The sequence below is a fragment of the Chrysemys picta genome, chromosome 4, assembly GCF_011386835.1.
Source record: "Chrysemys picta bellii isolate R12L10 chromosome 4, ASM1138683v2, whole genome shotgun sequence".
NCBI classification, from domain to species: domain Eukaryota; kingdom Metazoa; phylum Chordata; order Testudines; family Emydidae; genus Chrysemys; species Chrysemys picta.
The window spans coordinates 70,421,749-70,444,129 of NC_088794.1; the positions used below are offsets into that span (position 1 = coordinate 70,421,749).

At 40.5% G+C, this 22,381-nt stretch overlaps 1 protein-coding gene across 10 annotated transcripts in view; it reads right to left on the reverse strand.

Annotated features, from left to right (window-relative positions):
* The window catches only part of NELL1 (neural EGFL like 1), a 435,745-nt gene that overhangs the window by 203,489 nt on the left and 209,875 nt on the right, over positions 1-22,381 (reverse strand). The gene's annotated exons all lie outside the window — the stretch shown is intronic.

Consider the following 22,381-nt stretch of genomic DNA (forward strand, 5'->3'; position numbering starts at 1 on the left):
GGCTGAACACAGCAGGGATTCAAATGTAAGAGCCTAATATGGACTGCTTCAATTCCAGGACATAATGACATATTCATGGCAGGAGTAGCTTGTTTATTCAGACTGAAGAAGAAGAAAAAAACCTATCTGGGCAGACTACACAGGGCTACTACCATAATAATCACAGGAAGAAGATTATCACTGCAGCATCTCGGATGTGATAAGTCTCACCATCACTGCCCACCAAGTGTGGTAAATATAAATACAAGATAAGTGGTTACAGTGAGGCACATTGATGGCATAGTCTTTAAAGGTCTAACAGCAGTTCCATTACAACCATTCACACGCACAAATGTATGCTGTGCTAAAGCTTGGCATAAAATAATAATATTCTGTACTTCTAAGGCACCTTCCAGACCAACGGTTCCCAAAGCACCTTCCAGAAATATGGGCCATGTGTTACTCTCATTACCCAAGCTGCCAACAGGGCTGAAGGGCCTGCAACTTACTCTCCCCTCCCTTCCATCTCTTCCCTCCCATCCGTATGTGTGATGCTGCAGTCCGCTCCAGCAAAGCACCAGTTTAAGGCTGCCAGCCTCCCACTTCTCATATAGCTCGGCCAGTTCCTCCCTCTGCATATGTGGCAGGAGTTGGAGGGAGGGGAAGAAAGAAGAGCCGCTGACGCATCATCCCAGATGAAATATGGTGACGCTTTGCCTGCCTCTTGCATGTTTTAAGAGGATGATGATTTAATGTTAACTGAAGTTAATTTGTTAACTCTTTCTTTATGGGAAGGAATCACCGTGCAGTGATGCTTCCAGAAAGCATAGCTATGGGTGCAAGAAAATGGGTGTAATTACAAAGCAGAAATTGAAATGCTTCTTGCTAGTGTTTGTCTTTATTGTTGCTAATACAAAAGTCAAGTTAGTCTTTATGAACTTCTCTTAATGGACACTCGTAGCTGAAAGGTACCCTCTAGTGGGAAAAGGGTTATGTCTTATAAACAGACTCTCCCAAAGTCCAGGTTGACACTGTACTTCAGGATAATTCAAACTGTCTGAGTGACAGATTGCAAGGGCTCTGCTAGAATAAATGTTCTTAAAAGAGCATAAATATGTCTTTGCACATTATCTATTGGGTATATAATGTTTCCAAACACATTCGATAGCTAAGTGATATGGGATTTACATAATTTTTCAAAGGAGTATCATAGGGATATTTTGCTCTTTCCTTATCACTTTTTTAAAACAGAAAATTCATACATAAAATGTATCTGCTTCAGCCGATAAATTCAGACTTATGTTTATGCTCTTTAGTTTATGCTGGTCCCTTGCTCTGCTGCAGAATTCACTTTAGCTACTCTCTACTTTTCAGACCCTTAGATATTCTGAATGTTAGGCTCCGTCCTGGCCACTATAAACTCTTCTTCTTGAACTCAAAGGAAACTATGCAGCAGCCTAGCTTGTGCAACTCCTATCTCAATTAAGAAAAGCACCACACACAGCTCAGCCCATTGTGGCAGATTAAGGAGAAGCTTTTATAGTGGTAACCCTCTGACCACCTCCGCAGGCAATTAGCCCATTCTATTCTTAAAACATATTTTCTTTTAAAAACAACATTTTCCCCTAAATCTCACCTACAGAGGAAAGTTGGTGTAATTATTGATCTGTATTTCAGTAGCACCAGAAACACAGGGGTCCCCATTGTGCTAGGCACTATACACACATGCATAATAAAATCAACCCTGCCCTAAAGAACTGACCATCTATTTAGATTCCCCTCTCACCATTTACAGTAAAAACAATATCCCATCTGAAGGGAAAAACTTGGGTTTGCCAAAACATACAAAACCTTAACCCCTTCGGAGCTCTTCCCAGGTGTTTACAACAATAGGGGTTCTAATGTAGACAAGGTTCCATAGCTGCAGCCTTTTTTAACACTGATGCCAATTAGATATGCTCTGAGAAATTTAATTGGCCTGGTGTTAACAATGGTTCTGGCCATGGGAAACTGCCCTATACAAGAGAACCCAGCATTACTAACACCAGTGCAACTAAGGGATCCTTGTCCATGCAAGAATTTCCAAAATTGATAACTGTGGGACAGCTGCAATGGTGGGAATTTTTTTTTAAACTTCCCTAGTGTAGACAAGTCTATAGAAGAGTTAGCTACAGCCCTAGTGAGAATGAGTCAGCATTGATCTTCTGTCAGGTTAACAAAAGTCTTTTATTTCAAGCACATTAACCTGTGAGAAAAGGAAAAATGCTTAAGACCCTGTCAGTATCCTACTTTGGTTGTGTTTCCTTCGTCCTTTTAAAATTTCGCCAAAGAGCGATGTTATTTTTTTTAAAAGAGCATTTTGGAGAAATTCCCTTAAGGCCTCACCTTGGCATGATTCATAATGTGTATTAGCAAAACTTTCTAGTGCTTAGTTGTAGCCCGAAAACCTATATCAGTGTCTATAGAAAGTGAAATAAATCTACAGAGGGAATTTCAAAGAAGCAGAACAGAAGACAAATCAGACTGACCAGGATTAGCACTGCTACTCTCGCAAGAAACTGCCATGATATTTTTAATTATTGCAAGTGTTTTGCGACAAATGGCTTAGTTTGGCAATTCATTCAAAAGACACCTCTTCCAGCAGCATGGGGCAATTAACACCGTGCTGAATCATTGGCTCAGTGAGGTCAGTGGAATTCAGAGACAGAAGGGGAGAATTACAAGACAAGATGGCAACCCAAGATGGAATGTGAAGACCCTGAAAAAGAAAAAGAAATTAAAAAGAAAACAAAAGATCTGAGGTAAGAGAATTCAGAGTCACTACTTGTTGAAAGCATGTCTTATTTTGGCAATTACACTTTTAGCTGGAACCCAGAAGTGCAGAAAGAGGCATGTAAAAATAAAAAAAATATCATCTCAAAAAGTGGATTTTCAGGGTAGGTACAGAGATCGTATATATGGGGTGGTGGTCACTATTTTACCTGACTGGTTTCATCTATTCCTGATTTACTATACAATATTGACAAAAGTTGAAGTTGGTGAAAGAGCTAGCAGCAGACAAAGGGTGTGTCTATACTGCAATTAAAATCCCCATGGTTGGCCTGTGCCAGCTGACTCAGGCTCATGGGGTTTGGGCTAGGGGCTGTTTAACTGCAGTTTAGACTTCTGGGCTCAGGCCACAGCCCGAGCTCTAGGACCCTCCCACCTCGGAGGGTCCTAGAGTCCACACTCCAGCCCGAGCCCAGAAATCTATGCTGCTATTAAACTGCCCTGCAGTCTGAGCCCTGAGAGCCCAAGCCCAAGTCCACTGGCATAGGCCAGCCAGGGCTGCCTAACAGCAGAGTAGACATACCCAATGGGAGCATGGGTGGCTTACTGGGAACAGAGATAATGAAAGATGTGATTTCCTGATTTCCTAAGTTGAAGTCATTCCCTGGAGTATTAAACATACATTTCAAGAAACAGTAACCATTCAAGAGCAATAATTATTATTATAATAATACTTTGTCCTTATAGACATGTTAATTTCTTTATGAAAGCCTTTGAGGTTGTATTTTCAGGTCTTAGATCTCTTGTATCTAAATAATATACTAACCTATAATGGGGAAGAAGTGTGGCCTAGTAGCCCTGGAGTCAGGAGATCTGGATTACATTCTCACCTGTGCTAGAGGCTTGCCTCATTTTTTCCTTCTGTAAAATGGGGATAATACTTATCTCACAGAAATATTCTGAGGATTAAGTAACAATAGTAAACTGTTTTGAAATGCTCACATGCAAGATACTGTAAACGATTAGCGTATTCTTCTTATTACTTTATTGGTATAAATCTGAGAATCAAGTGTTTGCAGTGGCTTACCTTTTGCTTTTTTACTTCTTCCTCGTTGTATCACTAAGCACAAAGAACACCTCACATTTCCCTCCTGCCTATCCAGCCAGCCACAACCAAAATCGACAAACTAATAATTTATTACTAAGCTGTTTGTTGTCAGTAAAAGTCTCCTAGAATTTCAAAACCTTTCATGACCTTTCCCAAAATCCACAAGAGGATTATTTTACAAGCACAGTATTTTCTCAGTTCATATTTGCAGCAGGATAGTTTGCAAAGAAAAGACAAAAATGGCATATTCTCCCGTTGGCCATTGGCTAGGGAAGCACTCTTGCTTTCATGTATGCTTGAAAAATTACTTCCAAGAAATTAGACTTATTTTACAAAAATATTTCTGAGGAAGAATGTTCCCACTCCTGCCTTTGTTGTTCCCAAAGTTAAAGCCCGCTGTATACCCATAAAGTGAGTAAAATCCCCACAGAAAACTTCCATTTGAAAATGCTGTCACTGGAAAGTCAGCCCCGGTTAACGACCTGCCTCAGGCAACAGAGATAGCATAAACCTGAACAGAAATCTACAATGATAACACTATGGGTTTGGGAAAACTAAAGTTGTTTATGTACCATTAGAGATATATAATGCTATGCAAAGTAATTACAGATCTCTGCTGTAGATATTTCTATCATGCTCATAGGAAACCCAATGAAATTAACCGCTTATCTTGATTATTAGAACACTTTGGTGTATCTTCTAACAAGTAATCCAAGAGGATTACTTATTTTTCAACACTACATGCCCTTACATAAATAATAATCATATAAAAAGCAAAACTAATCCACCAATAGTTAGCTTCAAGTAGATAGCAAGTTGAATATGACATTTAGACTCAAAGAAAGTAGTACTACATCTTACACAGTAGCTCGAAACAGCCTAAGTATTAAGAACAGATTTAAGACAGTTTGTGTCTGTCTGGTACCTCTGTAAGAATACAAATGGGGGGGTGAGGGGGACATGAAGTGTCAACCCTTTCCCTGAGCTCCATGGAAGAGCTAGCCATAATGTAGAGGGAGAGTACAGGCCCTGTTTCTTGTTAGCATCCCAACCACATTAGATGCCTGAAAAGGTAAAGAGACAGGCATCACCATGGCATAGTTGGCCAGGCATGGAGCCAAAGATGATGCAACTGCCACATGCGAGTGCAACCCCCTGGAGGAATTCTGACCGAGCCTAGCTAAATTGGATAGCTAAATATACACCACATGGTTCCCCACAATTCCACTAACTCAACAAGTATATTCTACAACTAGTCACGTAAAAATCACTCATTGTGCAAATGTGCATTAAAACAATAAATGAGTGAGATTTTAGGCAGTGGGCAGCTATGGTCCAGAAAATAGAACTAAACCCTACAGGTAAGTTTTGTCATTAATACATCTCATCAGAGAAATTCACTATGAATAATAATTAATAATTATAAATAATTAATGGAGATATCCTATCTCCTAGAACTGGAAGGGACCTTGAAAGATCATTGAGTCCAGCCCCCTGCCTTCACTAGCAGGACCAAGTACTGATTTTGCCCCAGATCCCTAAGTGGCCCCCTCAAGGATTGAACTCACAACCCTGGGTTTAGCAGGGCAATGCTCAAACCACTGAGCTATCCCTCGCCCCCCCAATGAAAGATTGAACATTGAAGTTAACGACAGCAATATGTCTCACAATGCCCTCTTGGGCATATCAGAATTTGGAATCTTTTCCTGTGGACTCACATATTTAGATTTTAAACAGATTTTTAGCATTTTTTCAAAACACAGGAAACTTTATGTGAATTAGGGTAAAGTGCTTGTAGGTGACAGCAATACAGTATTTTGCATACATCAAAGCATTATCTGCTCCAACTGAGTTTTCTTTCTTTCTCATAAATACAGAACACTGTTGACAGCAAATAACACCAATGAAAAGCGTAAATTGGATAAGACAAACAAAACCTGACAAAAACCAAAGAAGTCAGCAATATTAGGGCACCCATTTCCTTTTCACATCCCCCATCTCTCAACTTTTCTGGCCTAATTTTTTGGTGAAAAGCTACAAAACTAGGTCTTCTCACCGAGGTGGATATTTTACCACTCAAAAAATGTCCTGTATATTATGCTGAATTCAGCTGGGGATGCGTAGTAAGAAGAGCGTGAGGGGATTATATCCAAAGCAACAGGTTACACAGAGATTCTTTTTCCAGAAGTATTTGTAGAGTCAAGAGGGCCTTAGAAACAGATTTGGAAAATACATGCAAAGTGAGAGATTATTCCAAGGATTTATCTCTTACTCTAAACATAAATATATGTACATACATACATACATATTTCTTCCTTCTACTCTTGTGAATTTATGTGTGCTTGTGAAAGGTTCTAGATGTTCTGAAGACTGACGTCCTCTATTTAGTCACATAACAGGGTAATGTGGACAGAAGTGCAATCTTGCCCATACTGAGTTACCAATATGACGCAATCTGGACCCAGATGAACCAGATCTAACAGTGAAAGAGCAGTGGTGTCTCCCCACACTGATTCAAGCCAAGATACTCAATGTCAAGTTTAATGGTGATGTCAGTGGTGTGGACACATCCAGGAGGAACTGGACTGAGACTACCAACTCATTTCACACAGGTCACTTCACAGCCAGCAGATGGTAATGGGTTTTGGTCACCACTGTCTTGAACTGGGCTTTAACTGGTGACCTAGAGCTAAAAGCCTTCCTATCCCACTGCCAATGCCCTGAGCAATCCAGGCTCCCTCATTTTCCCTTAGCAACAAAAACAAAATAGATTTCAAACGTCAGGGTCCTTGCCTCACAATATGTGTAAATAGATCTCATTAACAATAATCACTGATGTAGTATACCACAGTCTCAAGCCGGCGTAAATCCCAATAGCTCCATTGGCCAAGTATGTGCATAAACAGGTGAGAATAACCCAGCAGACAAAGTCATATATATTATTTTTATACCATGTAATAGTATAAGTTCAAAATGTGATCTACATTTTCCCCGAGAGCTTCTATACTGTGCAAGATCCCAAACAATATTCTGTAACTGTGCTCTTTCCCTTATACTTACATTCATTTAGCATATAGAACCCTACCATTCACAGCATTCTGAGTTAAAATGTAATTAAAAAACTAGGTAAGGAAGATGTCCGAAAAAGAAGCATTTACGATACCTTTTACCTTTTGTCTTCACAAAGCAATATAAATAAAATTTACATTCCAAACTTCATACACAAAACTATATCAATCACAGATTTCAAATTAAAAACCCTTCTCCAGTTAATTTTAATAGTGCATTTTTGCCATTTCATATTTTGTTTTCAGTTCTACAAATGAGCGCAAAGCATAAAACTCAAATTTCTTATTTACCTGAAATAAGTAATATACCAGATCTTCACACAAATACATTTTATTTCCTATCAATAACCATAAGCCATTTTGCTCTGAGTTCCTCATGCAATAGGCATCTTAATATATAGGACAGCGAGACATATCCTCAGGTTTGTCCTTATCACAGGGACAATCTTAAATCATACTCTGTGCCATGAAATCTGCTTTGCTGCACAACTTTATGAAAATTGCTAAAGGTGAGTAACCTCTTCTTCAGCAGTTATTTGACTTTCCATGACAAAATTTCACCTTGTGTGTGTATTTTTACACCGAAGTCAAATATTGTACAGTGGTGAGGAGAAACAGAGTCTGTTTTTTGGGATGGTGTGGATACTTATTTGTATCTGTTTGTACTTCATTCACCTACCGTATTATGGGTCAACTTGTGACCATTATTGAGCACCCTTGCAGAGGAGAGAGCAGCCTCTGCAGAGCTGCTATATCTCATCTGGTACAGGTGGACGGTGTGTGGGAGACCGATGAGTGAGCAGAGGTGTGGCTGCATCCCTCTAAATTCACTGGCTAGTGAAGTAAACTGCCATGTCACGGGCGGACACAGCTTGCTGACCCTCTGGGACACTGAACTGTGACTGTCTGGGACATCATCCGGTCTAGAAAAAGTAATTTTAGGACAGGCATATCTACTACAAGCTATCTAGTCAAGACAAGGCCTGGGTCACAATTCAGGCCATGGTCTCCTGCAAGGCATCTGCATAATGCCCCTTACACAGGGCTCGTGGTAACTCATCAATCTAGTAGTAGGCAATTATTGTTCATTATGAATATATTTTACCAGATATTTTGTATCACTATCTAAGTGCCAAATTTTCAAAAATGGGCTTCTAAATTGTTTCCAAAACATCTGCTGCATCACTTGGCTCCTGAAAAATCCTAATTTATGCCTACAAATTGTGGCACCCATTATGTATGCAAATGGATATTTATGTGTTATCCATTCTGTATGAGCAAATGCCTGTTAATGTGCACAAATTTGGATTTTGCGGGTACAATCAGCAAATACAAAATATTTTGATGTGTGCATATGGGAGGAAAGGGTGGGAGACATCAGAATGTGAGGGCCATACTTCTGAAAATTTGGCCTTCAGGATACTGTTAAATTTTGAACACTAGGGGCCTGATCCAGAGTCCACTGAAGTCAATGCAAAGATCACCATCGACTAGAAGGGGCTTTGCTTCAAGCTCTAGCTAAAGACAGAGTCAGTGGCAGTGTAATTCATGTGCCATTTCTCTTTTATTTTCTCATGTGGACTTTTTTTGCCCTTTTATTTCCCTTCTTTCTTAAAATACATTTGATTGATTTTCTCATCCTTTACCACTTTGTCCCACAAATGTGCTCCCAATCTTTTTATTAATATAGAAAAATAGCTACTGGGTTATTGGTGTTAACACTCATAGCATCAGTTTTCTTCTGACATTTAATGTGTATGATATGTATACCAGTGACTGGTACAGTAACAGCAATGACATATTTAATGAAATTCTGAAATGAGCCCTTAGCAAGTGAATATTCCTGTGGTGAAACGTGCAATAAAATTGATAAATTCCTCAGTTTAAGTCAGATGCTTATCTTCGCTGGAGTTTTAGGGAATTTTCTGTGATTCAGACTTCGCAGGTTTTACAATAAATTTGGAGAATCCTCTCTAGTGTTTTATTGCTCCCTAATTTTAAAAAGCAACCTGTGAAAAGATTTAGTGACAAAGACAACAGGGCTCTCATTAGAACCGGGCCCTCAATTAAGTGACCCTCCTCATTCTTAGGGTGCTAGAAATTAAATCTATTGTTATTTCCAAACTTGGCTGAAAAATCAAACCTTAGCATACTTCTATGTAAGAAAACTAACCCATTCTCTCTCTGGAAACCTAATTTTACACTTTGGGACACCAAAAACTGTGTGAAATTGTGTGTGGATGATCAAATTCAACTCAGACCAGGTCTACACTAAAAACATTTCCCGCTCTAATAATATCTGAGACTGTCTGTATTAGGGTGACCAGATAGCAACTGTTAAAAAACGGGACAGCGGGTGGGGGTTAATAGGCGCCTATATAAGAAAATTACCAAAAAATGGGACTGTCCGTATAAAAACTGGACATCTGGTCACCCTAGTCTGTATCCCTATACTCACCCTCTTTACAAAACTATAATCGATTTTGTAGAATGTATACCTTGTGAAGTATCATTTGAAAACTCAATTTGATGATCATTATTGTCCTGATAAAATGTGTGGCAACATTGTTAAATTCTACTGGAAGACATTGCCGAGATCAAGTTTAGAAAAGCAGACACAAACGAGTTCCTCAGAGTCAAAAGGCAAACTGATGCCTCAACCAGGTGTCAATAGTATCAAATGGACGATCAACCTGGTTAAGCAGCAATTCTTTGGCAGGAAAAGAGAGTGACCAAGAAATTTACATCTTGGCAATGAACAGCTGGAAGTTCCCATCTCCACAGACTGGCTGTCTCCTGAACCTCAGCTTGAGGTGATTCCCTAGGATACAATCCTTTTTTCCTTTTTTGAAGGAAAAAAAGAGCTCTAAGAAAGGAGACTGGAGGCCCCCGAAATATATCTCCCTCCATCTCTACTCACGGCATCAACACCACCTTAAGGACAAGGAAATTACTTTGAACTGGTTGGAAGGATTCCAGTAGATCTGCTACTACAAGTAGTGAGGGAGACTCTTTGCTTTGAATTCACTTAGCTTGTTAAGTTAGGCATTAGTTGCATTTTACCTTTTATTTTTTTGTAACCAACCCTGACTTTTATGCGTCTTTACTTGTAATCACTTAAAATCTATCTTGCAGTAGTTAATAAACTTGTTTTATTCTTTTATGTAAGCCGGTACGTGTTTGGATTGAAGTGTTTGGGAAACTCCACTTGAGATAGCAAGGTTTGTGCATATCATTTTCTATTAATGAAATGACAGATTTGATATGAGTTTGTGTTGTCCAGGAGCAGGCTAGTCAGTATAAGACAAACATTTCTGGGGGAAGTCTGGGACTGGGAGGTTCCTGGTGTCTCCTGCAGTGTAATTCATGGGTGGCTGGCTATAACACTCAGAGTATAGCTGGGAGTGAATTATATGCTGGAGGCTGTGTGTGGACAGATCAGTAGTTGTTGCTTTCACAGTGAAGTAGTGTAAAAGGCACTCCAGATTGGAGAATTGAGGGGACACATCTATTCAATAGTCCCTATTGTATCCTAGGGAATGTCACAGTATCAGTGAGGGGTGTGATTCCTCATGACATTTTTACAACAGCAAAATGGTATGGAGGCAGTTAAACTGGCAAAAAAGGTCCTGTTGCCATTATAGCTTACTTCATTTGGGGAACTGGTATAAGCGATACCGAAAAGACACTCTCCTTCTCTATTAGGGAGGTTTGCCAGTACAGCTATACCAGCAAACTCTTTCCGGTGTACACCTGGCCTCAGTAAAGGAGAGGGCTGCCAGGTAGCTTCAGCCCTGCAGAGCTTAAATGCTGAGCTATATGGCGCTTAGGCACTTTGTTGGCACCTAGATCAAGCCTTTCAGAATTTAGAAGCTAAAGCTCCCAAGGAATTCCTAAACTTCACAAGAACTGAGCTACAGAGGAGCTGCCAGTCCTGGACTGAAGCTCTGCTTCTGCAAATCTTCGCTCTACAGACAGTGCAACCCTGGGGAATTTAACTTGGTCAAGAGTTGTAGTTAATCTCAGTTCAGTAAATAGGGTTCACACTGTACTAAGAGATATCAATGACCTATCACAAAGTTACCAAGGCACAAAAGAAAAAAAACGCCAAAAGTTTAACAATGGAAAGAGGGTAAAACATCCACAGTGCTGAATATTGTAGAACTGTACCGTAGTCTGATGAGATTTATAAACATGAAGATTTAAGAATGATTGGTGTCAATTTCTGGAAGTTTACAACTAATATTTCTTATTAATTTGCTTGGTAATTTCATACTTTTAGATAACCAGATACATTCTGTAGCCTTTGTGTATGATATGTTATGGCTGTGCTGAACGATGGCTAGAGGACAGGTCTGGAAGTCAAGAGATTCCACTCTTGTCTTTTGTGATCTTGTGAAAGTCACTTTATCTTACCTGTATTTCATTTGCACTGTCAGTAAAGCAGAAATAATTATGCTTACCATCTTTGGTAAAGGCTTTGAGATCTATGGATGGGAACATTCCATCTAAGTGCTAAGTATTATTATATTCATTATTAGCACAGCCAGTTTTGGAGATAATATTTAGAAAGTAACCTCCCCCTCCTCTACAAATCATTTGGTTAATCAGTATACAAGGAGGCTGATGAATCATTCCCTATGGGCTATAGTCTGATCACATTAAGGTCAATGACAGTTTTGCAACTGACTTCAGTGGAATCAGGAATTAGCCGTACCAAAAAAAAAAAAAAATTCCCAAAACACAGAACCACAAACTACTGAATTGTGATTATCCCAAAAGCCCAGCCTGTCTGCATTTTCTGTGTAATTATTGCTTTTTTAATTGTGAAAACAGAATATTGAGTCTTGTAAAGAGAACAATCTAAGGTACATCTGAATTTAATTTAAGCTAGCACACTAAAGTAGAAGTGTAACCACAGCAGCCTGGGTGGTGGGATGGGCTAGCCACCACAGTAAGGATGTACTGGGGCCAGCTAGCCTGTCCCACCGGCTGCACCACCATGGCTACGCTTCTACTTTTAGTGCGCCAGCACAATCAAAGCTAGCACACATACATCTACCGCCCAGGTTGAATGTATATACTGTATACCCCGAGTCTTACAATTCAGTTTAACATACTAAACAGGAGAGCAAATGCATAGTTCCAGCTATATAAGCCAACTGTCAACTAAAGGAATTGTACTAATCAAAATCAAGCTAAAGAAGAGGACAGGACAATGAAGATCTCACCTGCCTTAATCATGGAAAAACTAATACATAAAATCTTTTCTCCTCACAATACTTAAACAGTTATCAGCATGCGGAAGTAGAAAGCAAGGTTCTGATGAAAATCATGTCAGACATACTGTAAATTTAAACACTGAGGAGAATCAGGTGCAACTAGTAAATCAGAGGTAATGACACAATTCAGCAAACTGAGAACGTGTCTTCCAATTACAACTGCTTAATTCACACTTTACAGAAATGTGTCTGTTACCATTACATCTTAGGAGAGCATTTTATTTTGACCAGGTGTAAAAATATACAAGAGATGGTTCAAATTCCTTTGGTAATACAGAATGAAAGTAAGTAAAGGGTAATATGAAATAAGCTTTACCTATTATGGAGTCGCTGGTTGCAACTCCATCATTAAGATTGAGTCAGAAGTTTTCAGTTTAACAGGAGCTTTAAACTTTTATTTAGTAGAAATCTCAAGAGATAAAAGTGAAACACACAGCATAAACTTTGATACATTTTTCATGGTGACCTGATGAAAATTGAATTAATAAGAGTTCTAAAAAAGGACCCCGCCCGCCATCACTCCAGAAGGCTTTCACTTCTACCTGAACCAAACTTCAAAAAGCAGCATATACCCCAACTTCATCAAATTTGCACTCTAGCTTAAGAGCAACAGCGACCTCTCAGCAATATTAAGACAGAATCACTTCCCAAAAATATGGAATGTGAGACAATCAGATGTGCCAGTCTGTTGATCTGAAAAGTATCTGAGGTCACTGTTAAGGTTTTGTGTTAGAGTGCAAATCTGATGAACTCAGGCACGTATTACTTTTTGGTATCTGTTGGACTGAAAGCTTTGCAGAGTATTGGAGTGAGTGTTGACAGCATTGCGGGGCAATGTGAAAGTGGTAAAGATTGCAGAAGACTTTTCCCTTAACTGACTATTTCCATGCCTTTCAGGTTTTGAGTTGGGGGGATGTGTCCCAATACAACCTTAAATGTCATTAAACGTTTTGGTGTATTTTATATTGGTGTATTACATTGGTGTATTTTATATCTGGTGTTTTCCAGAAGAAGGATGAACTTTAGGATGAGTTTAAGTCCTTTCAGGAACTGGGTCATAACATTGCAGCTTTTTGATAGTACAGATGGACACAGAGAGACACTGTTATACACCTCTACCCTGATATAACACAACCCAATATAACACGAATTCTGACATAACGCGGTAAAGCAGTGCTCCAGGGGGCGGGGCTGCGCACTCCAGCAGATCAAAGCAAGTTCGATACAACACGGTTTCACCTATAATGCGGTAAGATTTTTTTGGCTCCTGAGGACAGTGTTATATTGAGGTAGAGGTGTATATGCAGAATGTCTCACCTAAACTGGAGTTTGGCTGTGATATTAAAAAGATTCTGGGCCAAGATTTTAAAAAGCAGGTGCCTAAAGTTAGGCTTCTAGCTCCATACAGTAACTCCTCACTTAAAGTCATCCTGGTTAACGTTGTTTCGTTGTTATGTTGCTGATCATTTAGAGAACATGCTCATTTAAAGTTGTGCAATGCTCCCTTATAATGTTGTTTGGCAGCCGCCTGCTTTGTCCACTGCTTGCAGGAAGAGCTGCCCGTTGCAGCTAGCTCGTGGGGGCTTGGAACCAGGGTGGACCTACAGCCCCACCATCAGCTCCCCACTCTCCTATGTTCCCGGTGCAGCAGCCGCCCAGCGGGCTACCAATTGCCGGCAGTTCAGCTGTCCCTCCCCCCACTGCCATGTGCTGCTCCTGCCCTCTGCCTTGCAGCTGCTCCCAGGAGCCTCCTGCTTGTTGTGAAGGGGAGGGAGAAAGTGGGAAGCTAATGAGATCTGACCCATGACAGCCTGAATTGTTTTGGCTGCAGCTACACAACATATTATATCAGTGAAATATTTAAAGTACACTGAAAGCTAGGTCAGACAGCATTATATGCTGTTTATTGCTCTAGCATTTGGGACTCACTTGCCACTAGATAATCACAGCACAAATTTATTCCACAAGCTTCTCATAACTAAAAAAATAAATAAAAATAACCTAAATATCCAGACATATGATGCACTACATTGAAAAAATACATGGTCGGTTGATGTTAATCCAAATAGGGAGCTCATTTCTAAAGGATTTATACTCTGAATGCATGAAAAAGTCACAGGCAGCCATAGGGAAGTGCTAACAAACCATGTTGCTAGCCAAGAAAAATAAGAATTTAAGCACAGGATTATGCAAGACGACAGCTGTAAGAGAAGTGTCTTTTCTCCAGGAAAGCTTAGCACAGGAGTTTAGGAGGGATAGAGGCAATAACCTGAAATATCAAGTGGAGAAATCTAAGGACAGCGGTACAAGTGCATTACAGATTTAAGGTAGGGGCCTTCAGGGAGGGAGGGAGTGGTTCACTTGCTGCCCTTTCTTTTCAGCACTAAACACTGTCAGATTCATAAAATACTACCTGAAAATACCATTGTAGGCAGCCTTTGGCAAAGGAGAAGATCATTAAAAAGGCAAGAAAAATGTAAGCGCAAAAGGCGCACTACAAAAAATCCATTTACAAAAGACGATACAGTAAAAAATAATTTAAATTTACATTTTACATGTTAATTCTGTGCGTCTAGGAAGCCAGACAGGAGAAACTTTCACACAAATTCATTACAAGGCAAGAAGTGACGAGAGAGTGAATGATTAAGTTTCTGGGAGTACAACTGAGTACAAGGGAAGCCAGTAGCCTCAGGGAGTGGGATTAGAGTATTTTATTTGAGAGAGCTGGAAGCCATAGGCCAAGAGAATAGAAGAGATGGAATCTGAAAAGCTGTGACCATGACTGAGAAGGAAGTACCTGCTTGCTCCTTGGAAGGGAGAGAAATCTCTACAGCTTTGTAGCCAGAGAAGCCCAGCAAGCCGGTAGCTAGATTCCTAATAAAAAATTACTACAAATTTGCTAGCTTTAATAAGTATCTTTATCTTTTAATACTATTTATATTTTCCATACATTTTGTACCCCCAAAATAATTTCAGGGGGAAGTTCTAACCACAGCCAACTGTCTTCTGCAGGAAGGGAGCTGCCAATGTGCAGCTCTCCCCATGCCATCAATAAAGTCTGCAGAGCAAACTGGCTAGAGAGGAGTGATGTCTCTGGGAATGACCTATGCACCACTTCATATACAAGTAATGTTGAAATACAAGGCAAAATAGCATCAGAAGCAAGTTAATCCTATGTATTTTGTCTCTGTGACTTCTCTCTGCCCTGCTCTGGGCCAGTTAAGGAACTTTTTTTCCTGATTCAGATTCAGCCTGAATTCCTAGTCCAGTCCAGATGTGCAATGTGCCTAGGTCTTAAATTGGTCTTAAATCCCTCTTTTTCTTCGAATGATGTGACATCACACTTCGTTAAGGTGAGCAGAAGAAATGAGACAAAAATATATGAAGAAAGCTTTATATTAATAACTAAAATAAAAACAAAGTGTTTACAATGTGCACATTTAGGGCCAGATTGTGCCACCCTTATTTACATTGGGCAGTACCCTTACTCCACTGATTTCCATGGAACTATTTGCAAAGTAAGGTGCTACTCAGTATGACCAAGCTTCTGGCCATACAGCATTTGGTGAGGGATAGAAATAAAACCAATTATATATAGCCTGATCATCCCAAAGTGAATTAAAAAGCAGGCAAGCAGGGTCTGAAAGAAAACTGCCTCCAAACGAAGCACCAAAATACTAGTGCACATTACGTGCTATTGTGTTTCTGAAAAGCTTATTCCAGCATAAGCGACAGGCAACAAAAGCAGGAGTATAAGGAGCACTGTACCTCAGAAAAGGGGGCAGGGGGCTAATAGTAGTGTTGTAAAAGGGTCTGTCTGAACAGCATCACAAAGAAGGTAGTGTCACATCTAGTGATTAGGGCATGTGGCTGTGAGTCAGGAGACATGGGTTCTATTCCTGTTCTTTTAAATGGTTGTGTGATCTGCACATATTCTGTAAAATGTGTTAATGTCAATGTTTGAAGGATAGTATTCAAGTGCAAAATGTAAGAGAAATCTCTTAACTCCGCACTGTAACCAAACTGTTTACCAACATCATCGGCCACACAATGGCCAGGAGACTGGTTCTGGAGGACAGCATATTTGGAACAAGAGATCAGGACCCAGAATACTCAAAGCACAGCTAGGTGGAGTTAAAGGTTCATGACCTATGGCAATGGAACTAATACTCCAGAAATGGCTGGTAAATACAGAAGACGACAAGTAATCAAGTGACAACCTGGAGAGCATAGCAGATAATGATCTACTGGTACAGGAGATAGCTGAAGCAAATCAGACAAGTCCACTGGGAAAGTAACTGACAATATATTAACAAAGGAAAATCATCACACCAATGGAGCACAGAGTACTGAAGCACAACCCAAGGGGGATACACTCACTAAAGAGCATTACAGACACATTAATCCCGATGTCCCACAGAAAGCCCATCAAATGTTTACTGTATCCATATTCACCAACACAAGTGTAAAGATGCATAGCCCAAAGGTGCTGACTGTTTCTGGGCTGACAGATATGCCTTGGCTGCTGCACATGATGACAGTGTGCATCTCTGTTTTAACTCTGCTCAGGGCGAGGATACTCATGCTGCTGAACATGAGTTTCAGGTGCCTCTGCCTGGTTCACTCAACACGCTTTTGGCAAACGAGGTAGTGTGCATGCTGGGTGGGTGTATGGCACCATGCTAGCCGGGCAGTTGCAGGCTATGCCTTCTTTTGAATATCATATTTTTTCAGCACCCACATCTTCCATGGAATGAGATAGCTATGAACCCTCCAGAGGAACCCTCCTGTCTGTGAAAAGTTTCATACATTTTTGTAATAGAGTGTAGTTATGAGGACAACTGGGGCAATGGTCAGTATCTCCCTCTCAGTCTGCACTTGTGTTTTGTTTTCATAATAAAAATAATACATACAAAACATGTTTTATGGAACAAATGGCCATCCTGCCAGAGGGTTTCGACCCCAAGCACTGCAGGACAATGTTCAACACAAACACTTCTTCATGTGATTGTGCCCTCCAGGAACAGCCTTGGTAGCACTCCCTCAATCCTGAAGGTTGTGTGAATACTTAGCTACAGGGTATCAGAGGGGTAGCCGTGTTAGTCTGGATCTGTAAAAAGCAACAGAGAGTCCTGTGGCACCTTTAAGACTAACAGATGTATTGGAGCATAAGGTTTCGTGGCATCTGACGAAGTGGGCATTCACCCACAAAAGCTTATGCTCCAATACATCTGTTAGTCTTAAAGATGCCACAGGACTCTCTGTTGCTAGCTACAGGATATTCATATAAAGCAGTGGGTCTCAAACTTTTTTACTGGTGACCCCTTTCACACAGCAAGCCATTGAGTGTGACCCCCCCCCAATGAATTAAACACACTTAAATATATTTAACACCATTATAAATGCTGGATGCAAAGCGGGGTTTGGGGTGGAGGCTGACAGCTCGCAACCCCCCATGTAATAACCTCGCAACCCCCGAGGGGTCCCGACCCCCAATTTGAGAACCCCTGCCCAGGAGAAATGGTGGAAGCCCCATTGCTTGGAGCATTTTCAAACAAACTGGACAGAGATTAGATAACATACTGAACTGAGAGGGGATGAACTAGTTAACCCAGTAGGTCATTTCCATTTCTAATTACTGGGAAGCATCACTATCCCTGGAGTGCCCTTCCTCCCAGGCAAGGAAGAATTCATGCTTTGGATCTTTCACCCTCTTCAAGAATCACTTCGGATATTATAGCCCAAGGGTATGGTTGTTATGAGGTTTTCAATGTCCCTTTCATACTGCAACAGCTATTTTTCTGTGGATTCTTCCTCCTGCTCACTTTTTGCCTGACAAGGCACACCAGGGATTTTATGATAACAATATCACTATCAGAAGAAGGCAATTAACTACTGCAGCATCCTCAGTACCACCGCTTCCTGGGCCAGCCTTCAGTCACTTGCTCTCTAGACTGACAGGGACTTCTACATCTATGGTCACTGCCAGCATGGGGGCAAGGCTCAGATTAAACCAAAATAAGCACAAAACTGTTAATTACGCTGTACTTATTGGAGTGTGCAAAAGCAGCTACAGGGGTATAGTGCTGATCACAAGAAAAGAATGGAAAAGGGACAAAAACTCTAAACTGAGTCCTTCTGGGTTGCTACAGTAACAACATGTCTCTGATGAGTTTCAATCTGCTACAGAGATAGATAAAGGCAGGAGAATGAGATACAAATTGTGTACATTTGCCAATAACTTGTCAATACAAGAGAGAGGCAGTCACATAGAATACAGTTTAATAAAATGTAAATAGATTGTAAAGACACCTTAAAATGGGACTAATGAATAACAAATGGAATTTAATATTAACTAATTTGAAGTAGTGGAGTGGGGCTCAAATAGAACAAACAAATGAAAAATTAACTGGGATGAATTAGATCAAGAGGATTTAAGAGTTTTCTCCAAAAACATGTCTAGACAATATTGTGTCACAGCTGAAATGTCACACGGAATGCAAGGATGCGTAACTAAGACAGTGTATAGAAGTAATTCTTAGGAAGTTACATCTACTCAGTTCTGATTACTACATTATAAGAGAGATGAGATAGCACTTGAAAAAGAAAAGAAGAATCAATAGGATAATTACCTATACTCAGGCATGAATGTCAACAGAACACAGAAAAGATATAAATGAACTCATTATACTGCATATGAAGTTTATACCCTCCCAGGGCCAAATTCCACCCTGATATACATGTGTCTACCCCCACAAGACTGGAAGCGGTTAAGATGGCAAAGCAAGCCAATTAACTCCACGGGCTACACCTGAAGGGGGAGCCAGGCAAGAGCACTGGAACAGTTTGTACAGTGAGGGAGCTGAGAGTCATTGAACCAAACTGTTAATCCTGTATATGATGGAAACCACTTCAAGCCAGCACCCCTAGTTCCAGCTCTATGGAGCCAGGGAGCAGGGAAGTGATTGAAAGCAGGCTCAGCTGTGCAGGAACAGGGAGGGTCTATAAAGCCAGGAGGATGGCCATAGACAAAGGCTGCTGGGAAAGGCTGCAGCCACTCCCTTGAAAGTGGGAGGAGGGTTTGGAGCTGGTAACACAGGGAAAGGCGAGGAACCAGGAGTTGTAGGAAAGAGTCGAAGGAAGGAGCAACAAGGGTTGTGGGAAAGCAGGCCACAGTTGCAAGTATAGGGTCCCTGGGCTGGAACCCCGAGTAGCAGGCAGGCCTGGGTTCCCCCTACTGGCTACATGGGAAGTGGCACCATCAGGGCATTTCCAGATGCTGGAGAAGACTGACTGAGATGGTTTGTGTGGAAGGACTTTGGGTAACCCCTGGACGGTGAAACCACAAAGTGACCCAGCCAGAGGGCCGGGTCATGAAGAGTAGGCTACGGTTCCTGAAGCGAGAGAGGCCACAGGGTAGGAGGGACGAGTGAAGACACCAACACAGGAGGGATCAATGCCTGGCAGAGCTAATTCCCAGGATGGCCAGGAGAAGGCACTACCTGCAGCGAGTGAACCCCGTCACAACATGCATGCATGACACAGCCAAAGGGCTGAGTTTGGACCCAAGTGATTTAAAATAAGAGGAGGAAGGGTTGGCATGCTCTACCACAGATTTCCATACGACCTGTGTTTCATTTGTAAAATGGGGATAATAATAATTGTTTACCTCACAAGAGTGACAGGATGCTCAATCCACTGTTGTTCTTAAAGACCTTTGAGCTATTCAGTTGGAAATGCTATAAAACAATTATTATTATTAAAAACCTTCTGGCTGTTATTCTCCTCCCATATTGTTGGTTCTGGCAGATTTATTTAAATTACATCAAATTCATCTAACCTAATTACATATTTCATAATGACCTGACTGAATCATCCTGACAAATTTCTTTTTAAAATTTAAGTGATCAAAATTTTATGTTAGAGATTAAAATCCAAGCGCATTCAAAATTACGTATTGTGGCCAATTGAAAACACACCCACAAACAGAATCAGAAGGATTTAAATAGATAGCAGCAATTATCCTTTTCTCTGTTGAGCAGAAATGAAAAGATAAAAATGATTATTGCTCTAAGGTCACTATAATATTCATGTATCTACTTAACTTGCTTCCTCTACAGATCCCATTTGTTTTCTTTAAGCAAATGAATAAAAAGATTTAAAAGATTATGATTATTCAATATTCTACAAGAAGATGAGTAAGAGATATGACAAAAGTATGTAAAATGCTGAATTGTAAATAGAAGGCACTCCTTTTCTGATGTTTAACAACTACGCACTTGATGTGATTAGAAGGCAAAACAATTAAGATGGATAAAAGGAAGTATACTCCTTTACAAAAAAACAACAAAAACATAATTAACTTGTGAAACTCCATAACAGGATATTACTGAGGGAAAGTTTTTAATAATATTCAAAATAGTTTTAGGGTTCTAGTTAGGATTTAATATAAAGGCTATCAGTACTTATGGTACAAGTCCCAAGATTATAGCCAGATGGAGCCAGGAAGAAATTTCCTCCAATGATATAGCTGTATGGAGGATTACACTTCCTCTGAACCAACATTGACCACTGTCAGAAATACTAGACAGACCATTGTTCAAGATGGCAGTTCCTAATAAAATGGTGATGGATTTTATCTGGGAAAAGAAACAAATCATGAATTTTAGATTGCTCTCTCAAGAGATCTTGGTTGTCACAGGGATGTGAGCATTCTGCATTAACATCTGGTTTTCTAACTGAGACCTGCATTCAGATGGCTTGCGTTCTCTGGGCTCGGTCTCCATCTGCACCAAGTTTACACTCAGTGTAACTGAGGTGCAAGTGGGAGGGGAAGTTGATTGTCACTCATCTTCCTATTGCCATTATACTGGGCACCCTAGGGACTAAAATGACCCATCAAATAACTTAGAGAAGCCCTGGGCTGTTCTAATTTACACTGGCTGCAGCCAGAGGATCTAGCAGCGCACTATTCACTCTGTCCCCTTCCACCCTTGTTATGCTCTGCATATGTAATGGGGCGGGAAGAGGGAATAAGTGGTGTAGAGCCAGCTATACACAGGCATCATCTGGGCAAGCATTTACACACTACCCTGCCAGTGCATTAGTTCTGATGTGAAGAAACCACCTCTAGATCTGAGAGAATAGTTCAGCCTCCAGTCTGTCAGGACTCCCAACAAGGATGCCAGTTAATAGAAAATTGTAGTATTTGAGCAGAGAAGAATCAACATGATTAGAACCATCTATAATTAGTCACGATAGTCATCAGAATAATTGAAAAATATAATGTACATCAACACACTATAATAATACTTAGTTCTCATATAGTGATTTTTATCCACAGATCTGTAAGTGCTTTACAAGGGAAGGTATTCATCTCACCATTTTACAGATGGATCAGCTGACCAAAAAAAAAAAAAAAATGAAGTAACTTGCCCAAGACCACACATGGGTCAGGGGCCTAGCCAAGAATATAACTCAGGTTTCCTGCCTCCTGGACCAGTCTCTTGTAAATTGGCCAATACAATCTCCTGTACACGGTGGGCCTGATGCACTACTGTCTTACTCCTATTTTACACTGGTGTAACTCCAGTACAGTCACTAAGGACTCCTGATCATTATGAATTTCAGCCACTAGTAACATGGATTGGATTAGAACTCATGACGCAAAGATGAAAGGTTCTGATTCTTTTTATTCAACTTCTAATTTTGTCTTCTAAACGCTCATATATAAAAACCAACCTAACTCTTGGTTGTATCTTTGTCTATGCGCCTACACAGGAGAGTGAAAGGGAATAAGAACTACCCCCTTGTGCCTTATATGGGCTACCTGGGTCTGGGCACAGGGTGTAAATGGGCACTGCTAGGTGGGCAGGGAGGATTGGGGAATGGGTACGGCTGTGGATCCACCCCCACTACTCACTGGCCACAACACTGTATAAAGGGCAGTGAGTTAATTTGTTATTTGTATAGGCCAGATACAAATTACTCCCTCCAGAGCAAGGAGGGAGCAGGGGAGCATATGTGACTCTGGGAGTTACTCTTGGGGCAGTACAATATATGCCCACACTCTGCTCAGGTCTGTGTCTGAAGGCAAACCATAGCGTTTTATAACATGGCATAGAGAAAAATGTGTAAGTGGACTCCTATTATACTGTCCATCTCTTATACATCTA